Source organism: Aegilops tauschii, chromosome 5 (assembly GCF_002575655.3).
Source record: "Aegilops tauschii subsp. strangulata cultivar AL8/78 chromosome 5, Aet v6.0, whole genome shotgun sequence".
Classification (NCBI taxonomy): Eukaryota; Viridiplantae; Streptophyta; class Magnoliopsida; order Poales; family Poaceae; genus Aegilops; species Aegilops tauschii.
In genome coordinates, this window is record NC_053039.3 from 224,783,938 (window position 1) to 224,797,834 (window position 13,897).

The window sequence follows — 13,897 nt, forward strand, 5'->3', positions numbered from 1 at the left end:
TCTGAAGAGAAAGCAGCTCGGCGCGGGCGGAGGCCAACTCTGCCTGCGCCGTGACCAGGGCGGCCGCTGTGGCCTCCTCGCGCCTCTCTACCTCAGCCAGCCTAGGCCTAAGGGCAGGCCCTACCTGCAGCCTCCGTCTCCGCAAGCTGCATCTTCAGACCATGCCAACCCTCAAGACCCGTGCGAACCTCGGCCACCCGGCGATCGACCTCCTCCTGAGCTTTGGCCTCGCGTGCACCAACGACATCTTCCGCTTGGGCAACCTGACGCTCCCTCGTCTCCAACCGCTCAAGTTTGAGGCTGCGCTCCACGGCTTCCAGAGCCAACGCCTCCTCGCGCCTCCGGACCTCTTCTTCCTCGGCGGGCGTCCCCCTCAGTGATGCAAGGTCGGCTTTGCGCGCCTCCACCTGCTACTCCAGGGACGCACTCCAGGCCTGGAGCTCCCACGCACGCTTCTCTGCGGCTTGGCGACGGCGGTCAGCCTTGCGAGCTTCCTCCAAAGCTCTGGAGCAAGCCTCACGAGAGACCTTGAGGGACACCTCGGCCTTCGCATTGTCAAGATCACGCTGACAACGGCCGAGGTTGATAGCCACCTTCAACTTGTGCCACTCCCCTACCAACCGAAGACCCTCGGCTTCAAGGCGCGCGTCGACACCCGCGAGTTCTTCACCGAGTCGGTTCATCGCGCCCATCGCCTCCTGGAAGAGCTCATGATGAACGACGCTCCGCCCGTGCTCGAACTCAAGCGCACGGCCCACCTCGTCCTCCGCCACGGGGGCTGCAGGCGGGACGTGAAGCGGCGCACCCCCTCTCGGCAGGGGGCTGGGGGCTGGTGCTGCCCCAGGCGCCAGCCAGGCCTCACGAGGGGCCCTAGCCGGTTGGGGCCCGCCGCTTGAAGAGGAACCGAAGCCAACCAGCTGTTGTCCATGACCAGAGGAGGGGTCCTGGGCACGCCCGCCAAACTCCACACCAGGCCGTGGGGGAGGGATGACGAGGCCGCAGGTTCAATGCGCCGTGGAGGCAAGCGCGCCTCTCCAACCAACCCTGCTCCAGGGACAGCATGCAGACTCGGAGCGCTCAAGGCCAGCGGGGGAGTCGAGGAAAGAGGGGACTGCTTCTCGGGGGACATGGCGGCCTTGACGGAAGGGGCATGAAGAACTAGCGTCAGGAAGGGAAGCAGCACTCAAGAAGGCAGAAGATGAGTACTTACTCGTCAACGGCGATGTACTTCCTCCGTTTCAATGGACCGAAGATACCGCTGCTGCTTGGGGATCCTTTCCTCTTGCGGAGCTCCTCGAAGTCCATGCAAAGCCGGCTGAAGCGCTGGACGTGGCGGCCCGCACAGGGCGCAACCGGGGAAGCGCTCGGAGGGACAGCTTTAGGAGCGCCGAGCTGAGGAGAGCAGTCGAGTGCCATCTTACCACGACCTCCTGAGACCTCCGGAGCTTCGGCCTCGGGAGCCGCGTGCTGCATCGTCTCAACGACCGACACCCCAGGGGAAGGATCATGAGTTCCTGAGGACGATGCCCCAGGAGCCCCGGGCGGCATATGCACCTCAGCACTCAGGTCACCAGCCTTCGTCGGAGCTCGCCCCCCTGCACCCACACTCGAGACGAGCTCGGCACCGGCGGCGAAGAAGGGAACCAAGTTGACGGGGTTCTCGCGGGGCCCCACCAAGCCATCCGGGCGCAGCCCCCACTCATCAAAGGAAGGCATGCTCTCTACAAATGCAGCCTTGTTCGTGCAGCGGTACAGCAGACAGCTCTTCCCAGGCATATCATCCGGCGAAGGGACACCCGTCAGGACCTCGAGCACTGTTTGCCGCGTCTCAAGAGGGAGCCCGGACTCCTGAAGCCTCATATGGTCCTGACTGCTGAGCAAAGCCCAAATCGGGCGAGAATGGCGCTGAAGCGGAGCGACTCGGCGCCTGACGAACTCCTTCACCACCATAGGCGCGGTCATGCCGCGGTCCTTCAACCTCCTCAGCCTGAGCCAGATGGGGACAAGACAGGAGCTCGCGAGCCTCTCGTGGCCCCAACCGGAGTTGGGGATGGCAGGTGCTGACGGAGGATGGAGCACAGGGCTGAGCACCCTGGCGTCGACAAATACCCACCGTGTCCAAAACTCGCTCGTGGATGGTGGAAGCTCGAAATCGATCCCCGCGCCTGCCGTCGCAGCCACAGCCTGGAAGCTCACGCACCCCGAGCTTTGCCAAGGATCCATCAGATGCAACGAGAAGAAATGACGGAGAAGGGCCACGGAAGGGGCAATGCCCACCATGGCCTCACACACAAAGGCGAAGATGGCGAGGAGAGTCACAGATTGAGGTTTGAGATGCAGCATGTGGATCTGGTAATGTTCAAGCACCGCGTTGAAGAAGGCAGAGAAAGGGGGAATCAGGCCGGCCCAGAGGGTGTCGATGAAGATTGGGACCTCGGTGGTCGCGCGGTCAATGCGAGCGTGAGACGCAGGCCAAGCCACAGTTTTCCCCCACTCGTTGAAGCTGGTGGCGAGCATGGGGCGCACCTTGCCCATGGCCTCATCGTTGAGCACCAGCGATCGGCCAACTGCAGGCTCGACGGCTGAAGGCACACTTGGCAAAGACAGGGGTTTCTTCCCCTTGTCTGCTTGTTTCGGCGTCATGGCGATGAAGCGGGCAGAGCACAGGTCAGATTGGAGAGGAGGAGCAGAGCCTCGGAGGAGCAGAGGAATTGGGGAAGTAAGGCGTGGGTAATGGAAGAATAACTGTGTAGGCAGCGGGGGCCGCATAGCCAGGCGAACTCCAAGGCAGCGTGGGGAAGCGGAGACGCCCACGTCCAATCAACCGCCACGCATCGACCAAGGCCGCAGGCTTTTGGGGCCCGCGGCGCTCCGTACTTGACCTTTGGCTTCGCCTCGAAGCCAAGCCCGAGTGCGCCTTGGGCCCGGGGGCTACTGTCGGCGTTCTGGGAACGGGGGTCCCCAGACTTGCCTGCCTGCGGCCCACGACGTAGCTCTGCGCAGGCCTGTGCGGCCCATCTTCATCAACAAGGCATTCAAGACCCTCGCGAGGGGCCAAGCCTCGCAAGGCGGACGACACAAGACCTCCTCAGGAGCGGCCTCACCAGGTTGCCTCGCGAGGAGCGGAGAGATCAAGGCAGAGCAAACCTCGCGAGGTTCTCATGACGTGAGCCATGACGAACGAGATCAGGCGGGCGCCAAGCGGGCGCCAGGCGGGCGCCAGCGCGCGCAGTGTCCTTGTTTCCCCTTTGGTGCTAAGGAAGCAAGCGCAGGCGCAGAGTACCGAGGCATCAAGCAAAGGTTTCCATATCGGTGCAACGAGACCAAGACCAGCAAGACGGCAAGACGGAGGTCACCATGGAGCCCAAGGCGGCGTCACCACCAGAGCCTTTGCAGGCGAAGACCGCTTTTGTCAGGATAAGTTGTACTAGTTGCTCCCTTTCAAATTGGCCGTTGTTGGCCCCCTTCCCGCTCAATATTTGGGGAGAGGACCAGGGCCTATATAAGTAGAACTAGCCACCACCGTAGAGGGCATCTGGTTCAGAGCTCACGAGCAAGCCCGAGCTGAGCGAATCCACATACACAAGTTCGCCAAGCACAAGAACACCTCCACCTCAGGAGGCTGTTCTTCCCCTTGTATTGTTCATCATCAGCCCAAGAGGCAATCCACCACCACCACACTTGAGTAGGGTATTACACCACAATGGTGGCCCGGACCAGTATAAACCCTGTGTCTCTTGTGCTGTGAGTTCGTCGAGTTCGTCCGCGAGATCTTACCAAGCTAGGGCGTGGATCGGTAGGGGGGAAAGAACTTCGTGCGCACCCCAGAGTTCGAACCTTAAGGGTTTTGCCGGAACCCGTGATCTGACAAATCTACTTAGCGCGGCGACACAGCCAGCCAAACATCTCACATCTTTAACAGTCTTCGGGGCTTGGATCTGCTCTATTGCTTTGATCTTGTCGGGGTTGGCTTCTATCCCTCGCTGATCCAAAAAGAACCCAAGGAGCTTGCCGGACGGAATGCCGAATATACATTTCTCTAGGTTGATCTTCAAGTTGATCTTTCGCAGATTTGCAAAGGTAGATGAGTGTGGACTTATCTCTGGTCTCGATCACTATGTCATCCATGTAGGCTTCTATGTTTCTGTGTAGCTGAGGTTCAAAGCCAATCTGCATAGCTCTCACAAATGTGGAACCGGCGCTTTTTAGACCGAAAGGCATACGTACAAAGTAGTATGTGCCACATGGGGTAATAACACACGGTTTTCTCTTCATCTTCCTTGGCCATGAAAATCTGATGGTACCCGGAGTATGCATCAAGAAAGGAGAGCAAATCACACCCCCGAAGTGGAGTCAACGATCTGGTCGATGCGCGGCAAGGGAAATGGATCCTTTGGACATGCTTTGTTCAAGTCAGTGAAGCCAATACAAAGTCTCCATTTCCCATTTGCCTTGCACACCACCACTGGATTTGCTAGCCAAGTTGGGTGCAACACTCCCTTGACCAAGCCAGCAGCTTCAAGTTTTTTCATTTCTTCATCAATGAAGTGTTGTCGCTCCAAGGCCTGCTTCCTCACTTTCTGCTTGATGGGACGGGTATGAGGGCAGACAGCAAGGTGGTGCTCGATTACCTCCCTAGGAACACCGGAGATGTCAGATGGTTGCCATGCAAACACATCGACATTCACCCGCAGGAAAGCAATGAGCGCGCTTTCCTATTTATCATCAAGGGTGGCACTAATAGTAAAAGTACCATCATCGCCATCCTACCTTGCTGAAACCTTCTTCGTTGTAGGGGGAGCAACCTTGGATCTTTTGCTAGCTGAACTTTCCGGCAAGTCGCTGCCGGGCAGCGCACTCCAAAGAGGCACGCTTCCTAGGATCCTTGTCAGCTTTCTTAACTTTCTTTTCCTCCTTGGCGGGATCTGAGGCCTTGACGGCCTCTGCTGCCATCGCATCTCTATACTTCTTGTCGATGCATATGACCGCATCTCTCTTATCTGATGGAATGGAAATGACTCCCATAGGACCCGGCATCTTCAAGGTGTTATATGCGTAATGGGATGCTGCCATGAACTTAGCCAAGGTCGGGCGACCAAGGATTCCGTTGAATGGCAGAGGACGTTCAACGACATCAAACACAACCTTCTCAGTTTTGAAGTTTATTTCCCCGCCAGACGTCACCGGCAAAGTACCTTTGGCTGGCTCCTTCCTTGGTTGATCCCCTGGAAAGTGCCAGTTTTCTTTAGGTCTTCATCAGGAATTTGAAGTTTCTTAAGCACATCAGGGGAAATCAAATTCAACCTCGCTCTGCCGTCAACCAACATCTTTGTGACTTTGAGGTTGCGGATTGTTGGTGAAACCAACAACGGCAAGCATCCGACCGCAATGGTTCGATCTGGATGATCCTCAGTGTCAAAAATGATGGGCGTGCGAGACCACTTAAGTGGTTCTCGTGCATCTGCTACTGGTTCTGCCGCATTGACCTCATGCGCCCACTGCTTGAGATGGCGGTGAGAGGAGTGCAAGGATGCCCCCTCGTCAATGCACATTGCGTCGGTAGCTTTCTGAAATTCCTGCTCACTGGTGTCATCATCCTCTTCTTCACTATCATCTCCATTTTCCTTTTTCTCATGGCCTCTGGTGGGCTTTTCCTTCTGCTGATCAACTTTGCCGCCCGCCAGCGCTATTCTGGCCTCTCTCCTTATCATGCCATTCATATTCAGCTTTCTGCTTCTCGACCAGCTGCTCGACTTGCTTGCAATCTTGGAGATCGTGGCCCTTGGTCCTATGGATCTTGCAGTATGGCCTGTCTGATTTGCTAGTCTTCTCAGCTGCCGCTGCCGCCCGGTAATCAGCGCAAGTAGCAGCTTCCTTGTCGGGTGGCTCGGTCTTTGCTTTCTTGCCGGTGCTAAGATTTCTGGAGCTCTCAACGACCATCACTGCTTTCTCCTTATGCTTGTCGTCACACTTTCTGTTCCTCTTCCTGGGGTGGCAGCGTCGTCGTCGTCTTCTGAATCGACTTCGGCACCAACCTCCTCCCAGGAAGTCTTCTTCCTTCTTCAGCACGAGCACACTTGTCCGCCAACGTGTAGAGTTCGTTGACAGCCTTGGGCAGCAAAACATTCATCTTGGCTCACATCCTCCGATTGCGTACATTCGTGTGGAATACGACAATCACAACTGCTGGATGTATCTTCGGGATATTGCAGTGTACTCGGCTGAACCTCTGCAAATACTTGCGCAAACTCCCGCCTTCTTTTTGCAGAAGGGCCTGCAGATCACTGGGTTACCCTGGCTCTTGGTGGCCTCCGGTGAAGGCGCCAACAAACTCGTTGCACAGGTCTGCCCATGAGGAAATGGAGTCTTCCGGCAGGTGCATCAGCCATGACCTCACATTGGGCTTGAGGGCCAACGGGAAGTAATTGGCAAGCACCTTCTCATCTCTTCCCCCGGCGGCTTGAATGACAATCGTATAAATGCACAGGAACTTCGCCAGGTTCAATTTCCCATCATACTTCTCCGACAGGTCAGGCCTGAAGGTGCGGGAGGACGGCCAACGGACTTGACGCAGCTCGTGAGTGAAGGCAGAGCATCCTACCTCGTAAGGCAAGTACCCGCCAGCACTGGGCGCGGGTTCATCAACGTTGGGTCCATTATGCCTGTCTGATTGACGGTACACCTCGCGACGCCGCTCAATAGTGATGCAAGCCATTGATGCTTCATCAGGCTCATCGACATCCTGGGTTCGCTGAGCCCACCGTAGTTGCCCTTGGGTGGGCTGCCACAGAGGGGACTGCATCGTGGGTGTGGTCCTCTCAACTTGGCCACCAGCGGGGGCTGCCGGTGTCGCATGTGGCCGCTGCGAAGGTTCCGCGCGCTGCAACTTGCACTACTGCAGGATGCTGCTAACGCGACACTACCATCAGAGACCCTTCGAGAAACTATGTGCGATGCAATAATCGCAAACGGAGGATGCTGCTAACACGACACTACGATCAGAGACCCTTCGAGAAACTATATGCGAAGCAATAATCACAAACGGTGCTGTATGAAAACCGTCAGAAATGTATAAAACGTTTGCGATGATGGATGCATCAAACACGATTCAGGTTTTAGTTGTGTGTGCGATGAAGGACATACGATTCAGTTCAATTAACTGTTTGCGATGAGGAGGAACAAAAGAAATGGGCAGCCAGATGAAGGCATGTGCGATACACAGCATACGGTTCACTCAGATGAACTGTTTGTGATTAGGCAACACAAAAGAAACGGTCAGCCAGATCAAAGGTGTGTGCAATATACGGTGTGCGGTTCACTCAGATGAACTGTTTGCGTTGAGACATGAGAACAGAAACGGTTCAAATGAACAAGATGTGTGTGATACGAGGCAAACAGGTCTGTAATCAGAAACGTGTGCGAAGACCGATAACAACACAGACGATTACTGCTAACAAGCCGTGTGTGTTGTGAGCAAACGATTGCTGGTATACAATTGTGAGTGATTGATGAAAACATCACCGACGGGTTCCATTGTTTAGTCCGTGTGCGATGTGATTTTCTTTGTCCGCACAACATCTACGCTCTGTCTACAGAGCATCAACATATATACTTAAAAAGACAGCATTGCATAACGAAATTAAGCATACAATTACAAAAGTGACTACACACATAACATTTCCACACACCAAAGAAAGCAATTACATGCATACTAAAGTAGGAGAAACAAGGATCTAATGATCTACTTATTGTTGCGACGATGCTTGCCATTGCTCTACTTCTGGCTGGATCCCTGGCCGTTCTGGGGAAGGAGGGACTTCCTCATGTCAACAATCCACCTGTACATGTCGTAGCTCGTGTACGCCTCCTTGGCCGCGTACACGACGTGAGCTTTGTCGAGTTTCTCCATCTAGGCCGAGTGCCAGGCACGCTTGTCCTTGTTGCACGAATCCTTCATGTCTCTGTAGTAGGGGTCGATGATGGCCTCGGTGAGGTGAACCAGTGAGTCCTTCTCATGCTCCTTGCTGCCCCTGATCTTATATTGGCCCTGGATGTCGACAAGATTCTGGCAGCGATGACCGAATTCTCTTGCGCCTTTACATCGTTGGTGATGTCCACCGTAGCGAACATGTAGTGGGGGTTGTTGACAAACCTGGCAAAACGCTCGCAAGGCCTTGTGGCCAGGCAGTAGTGGTAGACGAGGACGTGGTGGCGCACGCACATCTGGGTGACGGCGACCTTGGGACGAGACCCGGCACGAGAGCGGGTGTACTCGAGGTCGAACCCGACCACCTTGTACTTCTCCTCGGTAAGCAACAGCTCCATGATGTGGATGGAGTGCTCCACCCAGACCGGATCGTTGGTGTACACCACCTAGAGGTCCATGAACCTTCTGTGGGTGTCCACCACAGCACGCATGGTGAACTACTGCTGGTCGTCGGCAGCCTCTCGGAGCGCCATTGGAGCCGCGCAGGATACCCTCGAAGAATTTCTCATGGTGGGTGTGCTTCTTGCAATGGTGGGGCGCGATCGAAAGGTTGAAGAGACACGAGGGTAGGTTAAATGGCCGTTGTAATAAATGGGGGCCGGCCGGCCTGTAATCGTCACGTCTTGTCACGGCGTTCACAGCGGAGGATTCCAGTGCATGCTTGACAACACCGCACCGCACGCGTGGGCTCGAAGAGGCGCCAAATGTATCGTCGGTGAGCCTGTTCCCACGCTACCGCGTTGTTTACCGCGCAAGCTGCCCGCCCAGCTAGTTTGGCCACGCGTCGGCTAGAAGAGGGACAAATCGTGGGTGTTTATTGGCAAAAGGCTTTGTAAAAACGAAGTCTGTGGAATGACTTCGGTCATAAGTTTACCCTTGGGTGATGAGGTCAAAGTTACACAGAAGGGTGATGATGGACACTTGAGGGCGATAATTAATTCTGTGCTCTACACTGCACACGGTGGAAGAAACCAACTGTGTGCAATAATGTCGAAGATCGCAGTCGAGCTAGCTATACAGATCGTGTGCTGTGAGATCGACAAGGTAAACTGATTCGAGAATGGTTAATAAAATCTAAGACCATTTCATATTAAGGTCAAAATAGTGCTAGCAATATACGAGTCTCATACGATGCCATTTCAACGATTGTACAATAAAAGCTCAAAATGTTACAAGGTTCAAATTCCAGAGTTATATGGCTCAAATTCGAAGATTACAAGGTTCAAACTGATATTAGAAATGAAATTCAGCTCATCAGCTGCAAACGCTCGCGCTGATCCGCTGAACATGCATATCAGAGAGGTTCAAACTAATATCACCGCTTCTAAGTCTGGCTTCGAAACCTCACATTTTTTGCAAAGGGGTTAGCCACTGAGGAGTCATGTATGGGGTTGACACGATGACTTCCGATTACTCTGTCATCTGAAGTTCCAAAATGAAATTCAGCATTTTTGGAGCCTACTCCATTCTGCCGCAGGCGCCGACGCTGATCAACAAACCATTCATTTTTGTGAAATAAATGTAGGGCAAACCTCATTTCCTTCAGCACCCTTGCTCTGAGAACAAAGAACCTAGCGAATATAATCTCCGTTAAGGTCCCTCGGTAGGAGTTCAAAGTAATTTTTGAGAGATGCAGATCTAGGAATTCGACGTGATTGTTATATTTTATCACATTATCCACCACTGGGCCTAATCTTATCTGCAAAAGAAGAAAATGTGTTAGTGCCTACATGCAGTTTTGAACATTACTACAGGCCTAGCTATTTGGTTTGCGGGATTTTTAAAATGCACTAACATGCCATGTTCGATCTGACATGATTAACATGGGCATTTGATGAAAAATGTAGCCTTCTTCACAAGAGGTTGGAGTGGATGAAAAGTTCCCTAAGAAAACTAGTACAGATGAATCAAAGGAGAAATGCTTATTGATTGTAACCATATGGATCAAGCAACCAATATTGGGGGGGCGACATGTATGTACTGAATATCCTCCAAAAGAACCTTCAGAAATCGTACTAGATTGTCATTGTAAACTTGGAAAAGGTGTCACAAATTGAACTCCCTTATGGTTAACATTTAACAGGAAAGGAACATCACCTCGATATATAGCTTCTCCAGGCACGGAAAGCATCTCAGGAAACTGACAACTTGCTCTAGGTCGGGCCCAATAGATTCTAGTGCCAAGGCCTTCACTGTGCGCGGTTTCGGGGTCAAGCTTGTCGGAATCATTTTCTAAATGACAGACGAACAAACATCTTAAAAAATAGAAATAATGTTAATTTGTAGAAGGAGAGGTAGAAGGCGGCTATTGTACCTGAACGGATGTGGATCCAATAACAAGTCCGGAGTATTTGTCAGACGAGTAGCCCACCACTGTCAATTTCGGCGTAGAAATGACATTGATTCTTGTTGGACCTTCTTGATCAACTACAAGTAATCTCTCAAGTGCAGGTGTGTCCTGGATGACCATACCATGGTACACATCTTGTGATGTCTTCCTGCCGCACCAGCAACACACATAAATAGTCCGGAGAGTCATGGAGGTGATGTGGAAGGTACTCAACCCATTGATCGCCTGAAGACGAAGGTACTCGAGTACAGTACAGCCACGGAGCAGGCGCTCCATGTCACCCTTTGAGAGGCAGATGGCGACGAGCTCGAGGTGCTTCAATCGTGGTAGAATAAGAGCGAGCGTGTCATTAAGGGGCGGGAAATGGCAGTTCTTGAACTTGGCGACGCGCAGCGTGGGCGCGTGGCAGAGTGCAGACGTTGGCAGCGACCGCATATGCCCATCATCAAAAGTGAGCTCCTCGAGATGATCTAGGGCGGGGGATCAAAACCAGTCGTCAAGCTTGGCTCGGTCCTTGCCGTTGGAACGGAACTTGCCCATTCTAAAGCCTTTGGTTGGGCCAAGGTGACTGCCGAGGATCTTGGAGAATGCATCCAAGCTTTTGCGATAGCCATGGCAGAGCTCGTGGGTGTCGATGAGGTCGAGAGGGCTGGAGTTCCATAGGGGGCGCCACCGCCGGGAAACGAGGGTTGTCCGCGCCCCATATTTGATTGGGAGGAGGGAGATGATGACTCTCAACATATCATCGGGGAGGCTGCTGATTAAGTCTAGGCCTGCTGGAGTCGCTTGCGGTTCTAGCTCGCCCCGCCTCCGCTTGTTGGCTGCCCCGTTCTCCACCTCTGGAGTCTCCTTGTTAGCAGCGATTTCTGATAGAAATGGGAGTACATGGAATCTTTAGTTAAAACAGGGCAATAGAAAAGTGTATTGGAAACTATAGGTTATTAGGTAGGAATATAGTAAGAAAAGGGAATAACAATTGGTTGCTTAAATACTACACAATTCATTTGACATTGCTGGGTAAGTCAACATATGCAAATAGTTGAAAAGAAAACTTACTTCGAACAAAGTCTGTACGGATGATTTTATCGGGGAAGTTAGCATATATCTCATGACCAGGCCCTTTTATGTGCAGTGCAATTTTAGTGCCAGCTTTTAGTACATAAAACTTTGCAATTTCATTCCAAAAGCCAGTGCCAAAATAGGAATCACCACGTTCATCAAGTCTTACAGTAGCAACGATTGTAAATGCATGGTTTGTGTGCAGTATGACATCCGTGGAGCCTTGATCTATGTAAAGGAAAAAATTGTGCACTACATAATTTGTTGCATAGCGAGGGATGTCCTGCAGAAAATGGTAGGATTGTTAAAGAAAATATGGTAACATGCAAATATGGGCCCAAATTGAAAGAACTGTACAGCAGTTGAAATCAAAGGACAAAAATCTATAATTAAATAGATAGGGTAAACATGATGTCATGGAAAAATGAGAGTAATCGAAAGAACAATGCATCATTAATTTGCCTAATATAGAAAGAAGAGGGGGGAAATCCCCTTTGACGTATATGGTGCATGTGGCACCTTTTATCCAAATGTAGCAATATTTAGAATATGTTCAGGAAAGTAGGTCATGCCAACCGATTTAGGGTGAGATTGAACATACCGCGCGCGTCCTCAAGTTAGCTGGTACGATGAGATGGAATCTCTGGCGGCGGTCGCAAAGTCCTGAAGTGTCGGCGCGCTGTACATTCTATGAATGAAAGAAAACCCTCAAATCAGCTCGAATAAAAATGAATTCACGGCGATTTCCGCCGGGTGATTAAAGGAGGCAGATGAACTGGGATAAGAGATGAGATAATATCTCGTTAAATTAGTTACCGCGTCGTCCATGAGAAAGAACCCTCAGTACGGAAGATTCCCCAACCGAGCGGAGCTGGGTCGACCGCGAGCAGCGTCGAGAAAGTCGATGGCGATAGGCGGCGGCAAGCGGAAGTGGCGAAATGCGGTGGGCTTTGCCGGCAGCCTGGCGGCGGCGGCAGGCGTCGAGCTAAGTGTTTATCGCCGCGATAGGCGGTGCCATGGCATAGTCGTGGAGGAGCTTGTGCAGGTGTGAATGGGGAACGTACCGGAGGGGCCGAGGGGGTGGCGGGCGGGGTGAGGGTTTTTGTGACGTGGGGATGGTGATGGTTTTCTTTTTTCTTTTTTGGATTGGGTGGTGAGGGTTTTCTGTCCCACAAAGAATTTTGGAGGAGACGGTTTGCTAGAGCGAACCGTGTGTGATTGACGCGGCAGGCAAAATGAAAGTCATTGCACACGGTTCCAATTTTGGGAACCGTGTGTGATTGACGTACTACCTCCGTCCTGGTTTATTGGTCCCCCGTTGTAATTTTTACCAAAATTTGGCGAAATATTTAACATACTCAGACATAGATAATAAGCGTACACGTACATAAGCATAGTTCAACCATAAGTACATAGTTCAACCGTCATTAAGCATACTCAAGCGTACATAGTTCGATCCATCCCACATCTCATCTCACATGCGGCCAGCACAATCCTGAAGCTTCTTCAGGTACTCGGCGTACGCGCCGTGCGCCACCCTGCGAGAATACTTCTACTTGAAGGAGCCAATGGCCCGTCCTCTTGCATGCGCCAGAACACTAGATACGCGTCATGAATCTTGTGGTTGCAAAATGGGCATCCATAGCCGTCGTTCCAGGTCCTAATACGCTTGTTATGCATTCCCGCATAAAGCTCCCTCAGGATTCGCCTCTTGTACCTCCTCTGGGCATCTTCATCCTTGCTGTCCACATCGTCAGACAGCACCTATACAAATAGTAAAACAAATTTGGCATCAAATCACTGATTACATGCCGTGAAGTAGGATTAGGAATTTATGGCTATTTATTTATATATATCCATAGATTATGGTTCGATTTTTAAGCACAGGCGTCTATGTACAGACCAATCTTGAAGAAAATAACGGCACAAACATATGTAGGTCATTCAAAATCAATTGTCAAGTCTTGGCTAGGAATTATTAGCACGAACAGTAACCCTAGTCGGATTACTAGCAGAAATCATTTGCACAGATGAAACAACTAATCACTTATCTCCTGTACCATTCAAACAATCAATACACTACACGGATCTAACGAAACTTACTCAGATTCATGGATTGGGAGAACATACCCACAGGATTTCTATTCCGAAAAGGGGGAGGCAGGAGTAACCAGAGAAACCCTATGATCTATTTGACACATAAATGGGTATAGATGACTAACCGGTTGTCTGTCCTCGTCGGAGTCGTCGCCGGAGTGGTCGCCGGAGTGTTCGTCGGAGTCGGTGTGGAACTCCGCCTCCGGCTGTGGAAGCTCGACGCCGTCAACGACGTCAGGGTGCACCGATAACTCGCCAACGGTGACGGCAACCTCTGTCTCCATCTCCACGCCGTGCTCCGGTGCTTTAGCAGCCCCGGCGTCGCCACTCCCTCCGACGGGGCGCTTCGGCGGCATCCTCATACACTGACGGCTTTGAGGACTGAGAGCGGCATCGAGGATGCA